Raw genomic sequence first — 17304 nt, forward strand, 5'->3', positions numbered from 1 at the left:
TGGACATGGGGAAGTAAGGACCACTTATAATATTACTTTATGAAAAAGTATATTCTTTTTTCTCTATATAGGTATTTTAGATATCAGTAGAATATGAGAAAAGGCTCAACTCAAAATATTTTATTCTGGACTATATTAATTTTATACTATTTTGTTTTTTCCAAATATTTTTCTTGACACTTTGCCTTTTTTATTTTATTTTAAATTTAATTTAATTTTTTAAATTATTTCCCCAATACAATTTTTTTTCTAATGTACAGCATGGTGACCCAGTTACACATACATGTATACGTTCTGTTTTCTCACATTATCATGCTCCATCATAAGTGACTAGACATAGTTCCCAGTACTACACAACAGGATCTCATTGCTAATCCATTCCAAAAGCAATAGTTTGCATCCATTAACCCCAAGCTCCCTATCCATCCCATTCCCTCCTGCTTCCCCTCTGCAACCACAAGTCTCTTCTCCAAGTCCATGATTTTCTTTTCTGTGGAAAGGTTCATTTGTGCTGTAGAATAGATACCAGGTATAAGTGATATCATATGGTTATTTGTCTTTCTCATTCTGACTTATTTCACTCAATATGAAAGTCTCTAGTTCCATCCACGTTGCTGCAAATGGCATTATTTCACTCTTTTTTATGGCTGAGTAGTATTCTATTGTGTATATATACTACATCTTCCGAATCCAATCATCTGTTGATGGCCATTTGGGTTTTTTCCATGTCTTGGCTATTGTGAATAGTGTTGCAGTGCACACACGTCTTTTTTAAGGAAAGTTTTGTCCGGATATATGCCTAAGAGTGGAATTTCTGGGTCACATGGTAGTTCTATGTGGAGTTTTCTAAGGTACCTCCATACTGTTCTCCATAGTGGTTGTACAGCTTACATTCCCACCCACAGTGCAGGAGGGTTCCCTTTTCTTCACACCCCCTCCAACATTTGTTATTTGTGGACTTATTATTGAGGTCCATTCTGACTGGTGTGAGGTGGTATCTCATGGTGGTTTTGATTTTCATTTCTCTAATAATCAGTAATGTTGAGCATTTTTCATGTGCTTGTTGGCCATCTGTCTCTCGTCCTTGGCGAAATGTTTATTCAGGTCTTTTGCCCATTTTTCCATTGGGTTGTTGGCTTTTTTGTGGTTGAGTTGTATAAGTTGCTTATATATTCTAGAGATTATGCCCTTGTCCGTTGCATCATTTGAAAGCATTTTATCCCATTCTGTAAGTTATCTTTTCTTTTGGGTTTCCTTTGCTGTGCAAAAGCTTTTCAGTTTGATTAGGTCCCATGGGTTTATTTTTGCTCTTATTTCGATTGCTTTGGGAGACTGACCTGAGAAAATATTCATCCTTCTTTTGTAAGACATTTTCCAGTCTCACAAGGTCATTTTCTCTTTACTCCCATCCTAGATCTTTCTTAGGAAAATTACTCTAGTTATTTATTTATTCACTGTGTACCCTGTTTATACTTTGAAGCTGGATCTATTTTTATAATATGTGTTCATTCACTGGGATATAAAAAGTTTAGAGTCAAAATCTGGCATGTTAATCTCAATATAATTTTTCTTTTATTTGTCCATTAACAATAACAACACTAGTAAAAATGATTAGTAGAAAAAGGCAGCCTTTGTGAGTTCACTTTGGAAGGTATTCGTGAAATGTATCCAATGGTATGAAACTCCTTGGCTTATAAATGCTATTATAAATCACTCGGTCATGTGGTTAATCTTCTGAGCTCCTCAATAAAAACGATTTAACTTTGCAGCCTCCCATGGCTTTCAATTTCAGCCATATGTGTGTCTTGCCTATAAACTTGGGGTCAATAAACAGGTTAGAGATAAATAGAAGAGAAAATTTTGATTAAAAATAATATGAAATGCTGAGGAAAGGTTAGCTAATTCAGGAAGAAATAAAGGTCTGAGCACTGTGGATGATTTAGAGGCAGAACACCTATAGATTGGTGTGCTGGAGCTGGGCCAGTGATGTCCACTTGAAATCCTGCATTGAACAGTTGTTGATCAAGGTTTGTAACTTACTCTCCACTTCTAATGAGCACATCAATAGGCTATATATTGATTTTCTGATACATTGGTTTTATTAAAGAGGGGCTGTTTTCAGTTTTGTAAGTGGAGAGCTTCTGTAATAATTGCTACATTTCAATTCTGAGCATTACTTATAAAAGTCATTTAGAAGTGCTTTCATACCACTATTATGTTTTCACTTAATTCTTTTTGTGCTATAAATTTTTAAAATGTGTGTTTTGAAGACACACTCTTGTGAAAAGGGCTCCTGGATAGAAATGAAACACTTGGTGCCTTGGTTTTCTTGCTGCTATTAGCTATTAATTAATGAGTTTGTATGAATCACTCTCTGTGAATGTAAGTTCATAATATTTAAAGGGAAAGCTGAGAGAGTATTCAAGAGACAGAATAAGCATACCCTTTTCTACCTTCTCTTCCAAATCATATGGAAACAAGAAAGAAACTAGGTCTTTACATATCTGTATATCTATATAGATATATCTAGGGTAAATACATTTTTATCTGCCTGCATTTATATTCTCCTACAATAAAATTATAATGGGATCAGAAATAAGACAGGGTACCAGGCCAGAAAATTTTAAGAAATTTTAGAAAATGTTAGCCAGAGGGATTAGATTACTTGAGCAACCAGAGCACAGTATACAGATCTGGGGGGAGCCATTCTTCTGGGTGATCTCTTGAATATTTTCTCATCTTAAAGACATATGCTGTTTACTATAATATACCTAAGAGAAAATATTTTTAAAAATCAAAAAGAATGATAGAAAAGATGTACTAGATAAATGCTTATAAATAATAAGGTATGAGGAGTTATATGAAGATAAGCAAAAAGTTAAATGTTAAGCCTAAATCCTTAAATAGATTTAAGGAGATACTATGTAGTAATAAAAATTCCAGTCTCCAATAAGTACGGGATACAGGCTTCTTGGCTGCACCAGTCTACAGTGGAGATTCCATAGTGCTAAGCAGGCTGGGAAAAGAGGGTACAGGTCATGGTTCAACTACCACATTCTCATAATTTTTAATGTTTTAGTAGAGTTTTTTTTTTTTTTTACTTGCCTTTTTTTTTTTAATCATTTTCAGAGATTTCAAATAATAGGTTTTTAAAATAATTTTCATCATTTTCACTGAAGACCAGATCCCTGGAGTTTCTCACACTCTTATGCAAGAGGCATAACTTTGTCAGAAGTTTAAGTCAGAGACAACTCTCAACATAGGGGTAGAAGAGAAGCTTCAAGTATAGCAAATAGGACAAGAAGCCACAGAGATAAAGACAGAGATTGTTGACAAAGTCAACCAGCCTCAGGTCAGAATTACAGTGTGAAAGTTTTCTTGGAACTTGAATATTTTGAGTTTGTTTTATAATAATCTAGTTGAAGAAGTAATGACCTAGCATAAGTTTCCCTCTACTCCCAAATGAAATATGTTTGGAGCCTGTAAACATCAGCTAATATTCTAGATTTTTCCCTTAGGTCATGTACAGTTTTTCAGTGCTCTTTGTGAAAAACATGAAAATAGGGCCTATAAGATTACGCATTTTCAGCTGGAGCCAGTCTCTACCCATTGATCTCTCTGGGCTAGAGTGAAAAGCATAGGTTATCACACAATGGGCACAAATAGGTCAGACTTTAAGGAGCTGTGACAGTAACTTGATTACTCCTAGTGGACCAGGGCCATGATCAAAATCACTTGGGGCAGGATAATTAGGCCTACCTAAAGATGTGAACAGAGCCATAGACCCCGGTAACTCACAAGGCATGAAAAGATGTCCTATAGACCATCAGGGCTTACTTCAGAGAGTCAGGAGGATTTTTTTTTTTTTTAAGACTCATAATCAGTAGTTCTACTTTGCCAGTTGTATTGATCCAGGTGGAAAATGAGGTATTGTAAATCACACAGAACTGTCCTTGGCTGGCTAGCAGTAAGTTGAGGGCTATGTAGTTACCTAACATTACTTGGGTCACAGAATTGAGTTGTTTTGTTTTGTTTTTTGCCTACAAAGCATAAGTAGTAACATTAATGACCTCAGTGAGGGCCAGGGACAGTGCATGCAGAATACTTTCTAATTAAGTGACCCTGATGGTAGGGTTAGCCAAATGAGCCTACCTGTGAACAGAGACCTCAGAAGGCCACCTGTCAATTCCCTCTAGTAACTGGGCTTTGCCTGGATTTGAAGCTCCCACCTGAGTCAGCACATTGTGGCATATTCTGGTAGTCGGTGGTACAGCTTTCAAATGTTTATTTGTGAGATCGAGTGAGTGACATATCCAATAGCTTGTCACATTCGGGGCAGTGACAATTGCCTGGAACAGATTTATTAATGCCCGCACAGACATTACATTGGCAGGAAGAAGAGAGGTGAGGCCTGGTTTGAAAACAAAATAAAATCCCAAGAGTGTATACACACATACACACACACGCAGTGCTGAGAGGGAATGACTCTTCATTGATTAGTACAGGGATCAACCAATTAAGAGTCCTTCCTTGTAGACAGAATTCTTGAGTGGAATTTAAGGGTCTGGGTAGGACTAGAGTGAAGGTGTGGGGAGAAGGGAGAAGACTGCCACTATCCAGACCTAAATAGCCTTGACGGCAGATCTATGCTCCTTTGCTCAGATGTGCCAGGTGCAACCTCTGATAGCATTTTGCTTTTACAGTGTCAGAGTCCATTTTTGGCAAAGCATCAGTTCAGACGAATAAGGTTTGAGCACATGAGTTATCAGAAGCTATATGGTTAGAGAAACGTCTTTTCCTGGTAGTCGGTGGTACAGCTTTCAAATGTTTATTTGTGAGATCGAGTGAGTGACATATCCAATAGCTTGTCACATTTGGGGCAGTGACAATTGCCTGGAACAGATTTATCAACAAATACAGCAAGACAGAAGTCACACAGGGTATTCTGTAGGAGAGAGAAGGAAGAGATGTTATATCTTCTTCTTTTCCCTCTTCTCTACCCAGTCTTTTAGGTTTGAAGGAGCTCATATCCTCTCAGTCAAGGAGGCCTTCCCATTGACTGTAATGTAGGCATCTTTCCTATACCAAAGGCAAGGATAACATTCTTAATCCATTTTCTGGGGTGAGATACCCAAATATTCTGGCTTGGATCCTCCGTTCAATAAATGGTTCTATTCTATACATTTATATTAATCCCGTGGGACTACATGGGACAAGACAGCAGGGCCACCTTAAGGAAAATGCTTTATTAAGACCTCAAATGGATGAGCATTATTTTCAAAGTCCTTCTTGGCAAAAATCCATCCTCTGCACCTAGGTGGTAAATGAAGAAGGTGGTTACTGATTCTCATTCCTCATTGTTTAATAGCCCTTCTAATCTCCCATTGATTTGAGTCTTCAGGGAGTGGTAGAAGTGGATGGAGGGTCCTTGCAGGGTTCCCTACAGAGACCATGCTGTCAATAATATTAAAGCAAGATTGTGCAATTGAAGGACGAGGTCAGACAGCCTGGTAAAACATATGGCAAGAATGAGAAGTAGCCTTTTAGGGAATTGCTGCATTGAAACACCAGACTGATGGCTTGAAATTTGTAGTTTAGGCTAGAATTATCTTTACCACTCACGTCAGCCAGCTAAGCCTTCTTTTAATTGTGTCTTAACACAATCACCTCTACAGCTTGGGAATAATATGGAACATGAAGAATCTATTGTGTGCCTGTTGGACCCACCAATGGGGAACATGAGTCACAATTCAGGGGCTATTTTTAGTTACAATGTTCTCAGAAAACCTGAACAAGATACAAATATGATCTTGTGTGACGTGGACACTATGGTCCAAGTAAGTGGAATTCATAAGGATAGCAAGTCCAAACCCAGATAAATGGTCATCTGTAGTCAAGATCTAGTGGAACTGTTATTGAATCTCTGAGTCAAGTCCCAACAAGTGTCTTCCCCCTGTGTCACTCACATCAGCAGAATGAAACCAAGTTCAGTTCAGATACAGAAGAAAGTTTTATTCTTTGATCAAAGAATGGAGAGGTGTGAGCTCGTGTTCTAAAGTACATACTCTCCCAAATAGGCCAGTGGTGAGGCTGCTTTATAGGGTTCTCATCTGTGGGTCAGATGTAGTTATGTTGCTCAAGGCTCCAGATTGAAGTTCTGGAATCAGCAGCTCTGCACAAGGACCATCATCGTTGTCTTTGTCCAAGTGCTGTGAGCAGCTCTTTTCCACACAGCCTGCCAAGTTGGGTCTGTGCTGGGAACTCTAATACCATGTATTAGGTGAAAGGCCTCTGCTTATGGCCCCCTACAGGCTAGTGAAACTAGACTTAAGCACAATAGAAGAGGTTAGACCTCATCACCTAGATTCCATCTTATTTTTCCCAAGCACCCCAGTGGACTTTGCTGGTGACAGAACCCTCTAAGTGGGATGACAGATCCTATGTAATCTATTTGTCAAGGCCTCCCTGGACCATTAACCAGAGCGATTTGTCCTTGGTCAGTATTTTTAGCTTTGGCCCTGCTCTGGCATATAGGACAGACCTTGCACGCTGTTTTCTTTTGGACAGTAGTGGCAGGCTATGTGTATAGGACAATCTAGGATGGTGTTTGAATTTCCATAGGGTGCTTTCTCATGGATGCAGGAGGCAATGGGGTGCATGTCTACTTGTCCTGAGTTAAAGGCCAATTCAATTAGCATTTTTCTGACAAATGCGGTCTGGCCGTTGGTTATGTCTTCCATCTTTGTCAGCGCAAGAGCCTTCCTAGTAAGCATTAACACAGGTAACAAAAAGCTTATTAGGAGAACAGATAGTTTTTATACAAATATCTAATCCTAACACGGGAGATTGATGTTCTGAGACTTGCCAGTGGCCTGACCAAGCAGCCAGGCTATTGGCTGCAGACCCATGAGTCAGTAGATATAGAACAGCTCATTTATTGGGATGGCCTGGCCTGTATAGCCATCACATTGCATGAAGTATGCCCATTGTGCTAACTATCCTTTGCTATCCTTCTCAGGTTGGATGGCAGCTGTATTGCTGATACCCAGTGGTGTCAGTGCCCCCTCAGTGGGTTTTTGCCCAAAGTTGCAAGTGCTAATCAAATGAAACCAAGTTTGGTATAGCAGAGCAGAAAGCAGAAACATTATACATTGATCAAGGAATGAGAAAGGAGAATGAAGAAATTTTAAGAAGTAAGCATCAGACACGTCATTAGGGCTCTAGGAAAAGAGTGGAGATTTCCATGGGTAGCTGTGGGCAATGAGGGTATAAACAGTCTTCCATGTTACTTTGCACATGGCACAAATTGTGCTTAATAGAGTACAAATCCCTACCTTGGGTGAAGATCTTAGCATGGCAATGAAGCAAAACTAGCTTTATCAGTCACCTCTAGGCCTCATCTGTGCAGGCATGTTCCTGTGATCAAGTCAGAGCCTGTTCACAGCAGTTGACCACTGCATAGCCTCAAAGCACAGCTGTGAAATTCTCTGCTAAATAACAGATGCTTTTGAAACAAACAGATAAATCAAGGGAAATATCCCTTAGTGCTCAGGGGCTAATGTGGCTGAGAGCTGTATCCTATTCTATCCTGGTAGAAGTTAACCAGGAATAGTCATCAGTAAACCAGACCTATGTGTGGTCCTGGAAATTTCTATATCTGAATTTCCACTGGGATAGGTAAGGCAGCAGTTCTTAGATCAACAAACCTGGGGAGCAGAGAAATACTCATGATACTCAGAACAGAAGGCCCATTGGTGGAGGCTCTGGCAGTGATAAAAAGTGGAATGCAAAACAGCAGTCTCACCGCTATTTGCAATCAATAGCTCCATCTAAAATCACTGGAAACAGTAGAGCAGTGTGGCTAGAAAATGATACAAAGGAAGAATATTCACTCCAGGCATATAGCAACAAGCCAGAGAGAGAGCTGAGACCAGAATACTGACCTATCGAACCTTCCATGGCATAGTATTTGGCCATGAATTCCTTGGTGAGGAACATAGCAGTCTCTTCCCTTTGAGACTCCATAATTGCGTGACCAGATTCAGTGATCTTTTTTAGTGCTGGACAACTGGCCAGCCATTTGGTGTGGGAAAAAGTGGCCATGTGGAACAACTTATAGAAAATGGGCAGTGGCTTGGCTGGTTTATCAGAGGCATAGAGGAGTGAAAAAATTAGAAGATTAGAGCTATGAAAGTCTGATGAAGAGACATAAAGATTGACCTACTGAACAGAGAATTAAGTGGGAAGATATGTATATATATTGCTGTTAACATTCATCAGAGAATATCTACCAAGAAAAGAGGTCTAAAAATATAGACAAAACGATTTAGTCCATTGACGCCAGCCAGTATCTATCATTGGCTACCCCGGTGTTGACACAGATTGTAAATGAATGACATTGTAATCAGGGCAAGGATGAAAGCTCTGCATGTACCTCAAAATATGGGCTCCCACTCACCATTGTAAATCAGGGCTTAGACTAAATTTCCCACAAAAAGACCAATTTTGAGTGTCCAATATGGTACCATTACTCCAAAAGACCAAATAGTCACTTTGATTTCATGTGGGTATCATTGAACTCCTTCTATCCTAGAAAGGGCAAAAATAGATCTTGTCTAGAAATTACATATATTTTGCTTATGAATTTACCTTTTATACCTGTGGAGGTAGAGCCAGCAATACTATTTGAGGATTTATGGAATGGTTGATCCGCCATCGTGTTATCCTCTTTTAGAGGACAGGAATGAGAACGTGAACATGGGGTCCATTGGTTTAATCACATTCTATACCATTCAAACTACTGGTTTATAGAATTCTGGTGAAAGTGCAGCTGTGGTACCAGTTTGCAAGCGATATCCTGAGAAAATGTATACCATTTTCCAGGATATTCTGTATACTCCAAATCACTAACCAGTATATGGTTCTATGTCTGCATATATTTATCTTCTTGTACATTATATCCATAGTGCTTATTTATCTTATAACTGCACATTTATATATGTTGACTACCTTCATCCAGTTCCCTCCTCCATCCACTCACTCAACTCGTAAACACAAGTCTAGTCTTTATGAGTCTGTTTGTTTTTGAAGTGTAATTGACCTACAATCTATGTTAATTCCTGGTGCACAACATAGTGATTTAGTATTTCTTTATGTTTCAAAATGATCACAAGTCAAGATCTGTCACCATACAAAGATAGTACATAATAACTGACTATATTCCCCACACTGTATAGTTCATGCCTATAACTCATTTATAACTGGAAGCTTGTAACTCTTAGTATCCCTCACCTAGTTCTATCTTCCTTCCAACCTCTTTCCCTCTGGCAATCATCTGCTTGTTCTCTGTATCTGTGATTCTGTTTCTGTTTTGTTATGTTTGTTTTGTTTTTTAGATTCCACATATAAGTGAAATCATTCAGTGTTTGTCTTCCTCTGTCTGACTTATTTCACATAGCATGTTACCCTCCAGGTCCATCCATGCTGTCACAAATAACAAGATTTCATTCTTTTTTATGACTGAGTACTATTACCTTGTATGTGTGGATGTGTATGTATATATGTGTGTGTGTGTGTGTATAAATCCATTCATCTATTAATGGGCACTTAGGTTGCTTACACACTTTGGCTATTGTAAATAATGCTGCAGTGAACGTAAGGGTGCATATATCATTCAAATTAGTGTTTTTGTTTTCTTCAGATAAATACCCAGGAATGAAAATCCTAGATTTCATGGTAGTTTTATTTTTAAATTTTTGAGGAAACTCCACATGTTTTTCATAGTAGCTGTACCAATTTGTGTTCCTACCAACAGTGCTGAAGGGTATCCATTTCTCCACATTCTTGCCAACACATGTTATATGTTGTTTTTTATAATATTCTATCAGGTGTGGGGTAATACCATACTTGTGGTTTGAGTTTGCATTTCCCTGATGATGAATGAAGTTGAGCATCTTTTCATATGCTTGTTGGCTATTTCCATGTCTTCTTTGGAAGAATGTCTGTTCAGGTCATCTGCCTAGTTTTTTTTTTTTTTTTTTTTGATATTGAGTTACATCAATTCTTTGCATATTTTGAATATTAGCCCCTGTCAGACATACTTGACTGAAGCACTTAGTCCTTCCAGATTTATGGTTATTATTGATAAGTATGCACTTATTGCCATTCTCTGCCTTGTGCTCAGATGTTTTTGTAGTTCTTTTTTTTATTCCTTTCTTCTTCTTTTGCTCTCCTCCCTTGTGATTTTTTTATATTACCTGTAGTGTTATTTTGGATTCCTTTCTCCTTTTTGGTGTGTATCTATAGTAGATTTTTGCTTTGTGGTTACCATGACATTTATATATGGCAAACTCTCTATATATATTATTTTAAATTTGATGATCTCTTAAATTAGAACACATTTTAACCACTTTTCCTTTTACTTCCCCCGTGACACTTAATGTTTTTGACATCATATTTTATATCTTTTGGTTTTGTGTATCACTCTACTACTTATTATGGATATAGATGATTTTACAACTTTTGGCTTTTATCCTTCCTATTAGCTTTATAAGTGGTTCATTTACTACTTTTGTTATATATTTGCCTTAACCATGGAAATATTTCTTATTTTTTACTTCAAATATGTTCTCTGCTCCTTTATCTCCTCTCTTTTTCTTCTGGGGTCCCTATAATGCAAATGTTAGTACACTTGATATTGTCCTAGATGTCTCTTAAATTGTCCCTGCTTAAATTTTTTTTTTTTTGGTTCAGTTTCAGTAATTTTTGCTACTACTCTGCCTTCCTTTAACTGATCCATTCCTTTGTATGATCTAATCTACTGTTAATTCCTTCTAGTGTGTTTTTTTATTTTAGTTACACATTCTTCAGCTCTATTTGTTTCTTTTTTTTATGTTTTTCTAACTCTTGTTAAACTTCTCTCTATGTTCATTCATTCTTCTCCTGAATTAATTGAACAAATTTTTGATCATTACCTTGAACTCTTTATTGGGTAGATTTTTTATCTCCACTTAGTTCTTCTGGATTTTATCTTCCTTTATTTGGAGCATATTTCTTGTCACTTCATTTTGCCTAGCTGTTTTTATTTCTATGGTATTAGATAAGTCAGTTATGTTTCCCCGTCTTGGACAAGAGGCCTCATATAGGAGATGTCCTATGAGGTCCAGCAGCACATTCTTTCTGGTTACAGAACTATGTCTAGGGGCACCCTCTATATAGGCTGCATGAGTCCTTTTGTTGTGGCAGGCCTGACTCTTATGGACACACTGGTAGGTAGGCATGACTGGCTCCTTGGCTGTCTTGTTGTTAGGCCCTGCCTAGTGTGGAGACTCTTGGCCACTGGTGGTATGCCAGAGTTCTTGTGCTACTGGCTGCATGACCCAGGGAATCCCAGTTTTGGTGCTAGCCTCTTGTGGGCTGGGCCAGTTCAAAAGGCAGCTGGCTTTAGGGGCCAGGTATCCTGGGGCTGGTGCTGGCCTGCTGGTATTTGGAGCTGGGACTCAGGAGATTCCAGGTCTGGTTCTCACTCACTGGTGACAAGTAGGATCCTGACACAGGTCTTTGTGGGACTGTGTGGGTTTGGGGATTGGTGTCAGCCCAGTGGTATATGGAGCTTGTTCTTAATGTGGCTTGCTGTGGGCCTGGGGTGTTCTGGAACTTTTGTCAACCTGATGGTTGGAACCAGATTGTGGGGTTGCTGAGGGAGAAGCCCAAAGTTTATTGGAGTTGGTATTATGTGGTGGTGGGTGGGACTGGAGCCCAGGTGGTTCCAGAGATATTGTTTATCCACTGGTGAGTGAGGCTGTGCCTAGGGGTAGTTCTAGCCAACCAGTTGGCAGAGCACTGGGGTTTTCAGCTGAGTGGCTCAGGATCCTGGAGCTGGTGTCAGCATGCTGGTGGGTGGGTTCTGGTCCCGGTGAGTAGCTGTGAGCCCCATTGGGTCCTTGGAGCTAGTTCTGGCCCATTGGTGGGTGATGCTGGATTATGGGGTCTCTGACCACAGGGCCCTGGGATTCTGTGGCTGGTGGAAGGGGCTGGAGCAGCTGGGAGGCTGGGAGGCAGCTACGAGGCTCATGGCAGCTAGGAGGCTCAGGACAACCTATAGGAACTGGCCTGCTTCTAGATGGAGCTGTTTCTCTGTTGGCTAGCTTCTGGGCCTGGGAATTCTAGAAATGATGCACACTGGTGCTACTTAGCTAGAGGCGGGACTCCAAAATGGTGCTTTCCAGCACTAGTGTCCTCATGGTAGAGTGAGCTCCCAAAATTGGCTGCTGCCAGTGTCTGTGTTTCCAAAATGAATCTCAGTTGCTTCCTTTCTCTCTGACAGGTTATCCAAGGTCAGAAAGTGGAAAGACCCAGGATCCTTTTAAATTGCTGCTTTTGCCCTATGTCCTAGAGCATGTGCAGTTTTGTTTGTGTCCTCTTAAGAGTGGAGTCTCTGTTTTCTATAGCCTCTTGATTCTCCCCAAAGCAAGCCCCACTGGCTTTCAAGGACAACTTCTGGGGCCTTATGTTCCTAGTGCAGAAACTGGGCTGGGGAACTGGATGTGGGGCTTGGGCCCCTCTGTCCTTGGGGGGAATCTCTGCAGTTGTGATTATGCTCCCATTTGTGGGCTGGCCACCTAGAAGTGTGAATCTTGACTATACTGTGTTTCTATCCCTCCTACTCATCTTGTAGTGGTTCCTTCTTTATATTTTTAATTGGAGAAGCTCCTTCCTGCTAGTCTTTGTTTGTTTGTTTGATTTTTTTTCTAATCAATACTTGGTCTGTAAATTGTAATTTTTGTAAACCATGAGAGGTAGCGAGCTCAAGGTCTTTCTACTTTGTCATCTTTGGTCCCCTTCATCTAGAATCCTCTAAGATCCATTATTAAATGAACAGTGAAAAATATACAAAATGATTGGGAAAATCAAATTTGTGTTAACCCCTATAATTTTTTAGGTTAACTTTTATATAACACAGGATGGTAAAATTTAAGAATACCAAACATAGAGCTCATGTTCTGGTGCAGCGGGAACGGAATCTGACTAGGAACCATGAGTTTGCGGGTTCGATCCCTGGCCTTGCACATTGGGTTAAGGATCCAGAGTTGCTGTGAGCTGTGGTGTAGGTCTCAGACGCGGCTCAGATCTGGCATTGCTGGGGCTGTGGTGTAGGCTGGCATCTACAGCTCTGATTCGACCCCTAGCCTGGGAACCTCCATATGCTGCGGGTGTGGCTCTAGAAAAGGCAAAAAGACAAGGGAGGGGAGAAATACCAAACATGAAGAGATAGTCATCTAAGCTTTCAGTTTTAAAAAAGTACCTATGGGTAACCAGAAATCTGTCGTTAGACTTTTCATCACCAGCACTGTGTTAGAAGACCATAGAATGATGTCTTGAAATATTCAGAAAAAAATACATTCATCACAGAGTTTTATGCACAAGCAGTTTTTAATGACTTAAGGAAAGTTTTTGAAATGTAATGTATTAACTATAATACAGCATGAAGAAAACTGTGGATAACTATACATGTACACCTAGAAGTTGTTGTCCTGATGTAATAGTAGGTATGTTGAGTGATGGGACTATGAATGATGTTTTCTTTTCAGAATTTTGTTTCTCTTGTATTGAACAAGTTTTCTACAAAAATGTATGAGGAAAATAACATCTTCAGAGGTCTGGGTTTCTTCATGGTCGTCAGACCACTGGCTTTGGAATCACATAGGATAAATGGATTTGGTTCTAAACTGTCTCCCAGGGCTATTGAGCTTAGAATGGGATTGGGATTCTACACTTTGAATAGCATCCTGGGGTATGTTTTATGTATGGTAAAGTTCGAAAACTACTGACTGAGGTGGAAAACAAAGGATTCTAATTAGAATACATTGGCTTGGCATGCCAGAGATTAGAATTTTCATGGAGATTTCTTGTTCTTTGAAGATTGGACACTGCTTGACAGAATCTGAACCGTGAGCCTGAAGAAGACCACCATTATTTCTTAATGTATTCCGGGGACACCAAATTTACGTCTGCTTTCCTATATTGTTACAATATTCTTAATTCTTACAGTAGATGATTCCCCAGCTGAGATAATGAGACTTCACTCTGTCCACGTTTCACAGAAGACAACTTTTTTGAAGCTATTATTTGTCAATTGTCTATTTTTTAAAAAGAGAATTTTCAGAGTTCTGTGGCATAACGGGTTAAGGATCCAGCATTGACACTGCAGTGGCTCAGGTCACTGCTGTTACATGAGTTCGGTGCCTGGCCCAGGAACTTCCATATGCCATGTGTGTGTCCCCCACACCAAAAAAAAAAGGAGAATCTTCTTACCCATATTTTGTGGGCCTGATGTCACATTTGCTTAGGCTATGTTGTTTGCATGCGAATAAATCCAACAATAATTTATAAGATTTATACCTTGGAATAGAAGGAAAAAATAGATGGCTAATGAGAAGCTGCAGCTGCAGATGTTCATACCTTTGGTTCTCTAGTTGCTCTGGTCCATTGCAGCTGCTGTATTCCTTTGTTGGTCTATGCACACCTGGGGCAGAAGACAGAAGTAAAAATTAATTCCATTTTCAAAAATGCTCATTTCAGGAACATGTTTGATACAATTTACTTTTAACAGAAGCTTCATTTATGAGCTATTAGTTTTCCATTGTGAATGAATTGTAATGTAGATTCAGGAATCCAACTTTTCAGTCACTTAAAACTTTAAAACTTAATGGGCTGAAACATTTAATGCTGCTCTTTCTCCTAGAGGGGGTAGAAAAAAGAAATCAGGACCTTGTGAAGAAAATTTATTTTGTTTAATTAAAGGCACATTAATTAAAATGCTGTTTTACTCATTAATGTTGCCTTTAAAATGCATTTATTCATCTGTCTTCTTTAAGGACAAATGAATCAATTATAAGCCAGACATTTCTTTAATGTAAGATGTGACTAGGCAAATGTATGATTCATAATCTGAGAGTATGCTGGTCAAAATAAATTTGCATTCAAATCGTTAGCATAAATGACATGGAGTGTCTTAAATCCAGGACTGATCGTAGGCTGAATTGTGAAATAAGCAAATTAACTTTTTGATTCCATTCTTATCTCCTTTCTGTTTCTTCCCTTTCCCTTTTAGTAATCTTATTCCAGGTCACCCCTTTACCTCCATCTGCCCTTACTAAGAGCAGTTTTTAGAGAAATGATACAAGTTAGCTTGTTGAGTGATTTTCTGAGTCCTAGAAAGGGACAGAGCTTTGGAAAAAAAGCTACAGTGGCCAATGCAGGGGTGTTAGAGGTTATTAATGAAGGCCTCTTCTTTATGACTTCACTCTCAGATTATCTACTTTTATATCTGTTTTCCAGTTGAATTTCTCTAATGAATTTTTTTTTTTTTTTGATGATGACAGTATTTCCTTGCTGGTAACACAATTACAACAAAACAAAAGCAAAACTGAGTACAGAAATTTCACAGAGTCTCTGAAGCACTGTGATAGGGGCAGGATTATGGGCCATGATTTTGGAGTTGATTGCTGACTGCAGCAATCATTACTTCAACATCTTAACCTTTCTAAACTTAATCCTTCTTATCTGAAAGCTTTGAAATAATTAAAAAAATATTCTTATAGGACTATTTTAAAGACTAAAGGAGAAATGTTAGTCAAGTTACTCCTCAGTGCCAGGCACATAGTAAGGATATAAAAATACTATCAGCTTTTCCACACTACTCAGACAGTGGTCCATACAGAGCTGTTCTGCATTCCCTTCTTAAGTTGAAGGGAAACTTTCACAATGAAGGAGGAGGATGTCCTCAAATCCCTTCCAGCAGGAACCTACTTAAGTGGCAGCAACTTTGGCTTCCAAGTGGAACAGTATATCTACAAAAGGAAAAGTGATGGTATGTATCCACATCAAAAATCTGGAGTGAACCTGGCAGAAGCTTCTGTTGGCAACTTGTGCCATGGCTCCTATTGAAACATCCTCTGGGAATACTGGCCTGAAATCTACGCTCAAGTTTTCTGCTACCACCGGAGCCACCCCTGTTGCTGGCTGCTTCACTCCTGGAACCTTCACTAACCAGATCCAGGCAGCCTTCCGGGAGCCAAGACTTCTGGTGGTTACTGTTCCCAGGGATGACCACCAGCCTCTCCTAGAGACCTCTTATGTTCACCTGCCTCCCACGGCCATGTGTAACACAGACTCTCCTCTGTGTCATGTGGACATCACCATCCTGTGCAACAGCAAGGGAGCTCACTTTGAGGGTCTGATGTGGCGGATGCTCGCCTGGGAAGTTCTGTGCATGTGTGGCACCACCTCCAGTGAACACTCATGGGAGGTCATGCCTGACTTCTCCTTCTGCAGAGATCCTGAAGAGATTGCAAACGAAGAGAAGGCAGCAGCTGGGAAGGCTGTGACCAAGGCGTAATTTCAGGGTAAATGGATGGCTCCCGCTCCTGAATTCACTGCTCTTTAACCTGAAGTGGGAGACTGATCTGAAGGCATGCAGGTGCCCTCTGTGCCCATCCAGCAGGTCCCTCTGAAGACGGGAGTGCTCAGCCTGCCACTGAAGACTTGCCTGAAGCTCCCCCTGCCCAAACCACTGACTGGGGAGAAACAACCACTGAGCAGTCTTAAGCTGTTCTTCCACAAACTCTTAAAATGGAAGCAGGTTGATGGAAAATTTCTAAAAAAAAAAAAAAAAAAAAAAAAATTAAAAATTAAGAAAAAAGACTATTAGTTTGGTTCTTTATAAATTCCAGTCCTACCTCACTGTATTTCATTGATGTTTGTCTTTGTCCTTTGCTATCTTGAGGTTGCATGTCACCATTCATTTGGATGTGAATAGAAAAGCTAAAGCAATGATGCTATTCAGTATGGAACTCAGTTAGGGATAGGCAAGGACATAGTGGGCTCCTCAAAGCATGACATCTACAGCTAAGGGCAAAATATCATTCTTGTAAAATGTAATCAATATTATTGTCCTTATAATTGTTTAGCTATGAGAGGGACTTGCCTCTTAAGATGATGCCTTAGAGACTGGGATCCATAAGCTAATACTGAATAAAAACCTCTTTCAATGTAATTCTCCTCTCTACAGCAGGCCATGCCTATTTTTGGGTTTGGAGGATTAAGAAACCTTGATCTTCCTTTTTTTAGGCTGAAGCAGAACCTACGTAGATTCAAAACCAGATATGACAGCATCTAACCAGCTTCCCCATCTGCTTCTCTCTTCGTTTTTCAAAGTGGTCCAGCCCATTGAATGATGAATGAGGAAAAATAGGGCAGGGACGCTGTATCCTACTGCCAGTGACTGCATCATTGATTTAATAT

At 39.6% G+C, this 17304-nt stretch overlaps 1 long non-coding RNA gene and 1 pseudogene across 2 annotated transcripts in view; both read left to right on the forward strand.

Moving 5' to 3' along the window:
- Positions 1 to 17304, forward strand: part of LOC110255421 (uncharacterized) — a 1062594-nt gene that overhangs the window by 360093 nt on the left and 685197 nt on the right. The window lies entirely within an intron of this gene.
- Positions 10164 to 16685, forward strand: LOC146399820 (small ribosomal subunit protein uS2 pseudogene; annotated as a pseudogene). The gene has a single exon (XR_014816655.1). The product of XR_014816655.1 is annotated as a small ribosomal subunit protein uS2 pseudogene (transcript).

The sequence above is a fragment of the Sus scrofa genome, chromosome 9 (genome assembly GCF_054392235.1).
Source record: "Sus scrofa isolate SSC_HxYL_T2T_F1_AM1 chromosome 9, Sscrofa_HxYL_maternal_Yorkshire_Landrace_v2.0, whole genome shotgun sequence".
Lineage (NCBI taxonomy): Eukaryota > Metazoa > Chordata > Mammalia > Artiodactyla > Suidae > Sus > Sus scrofa.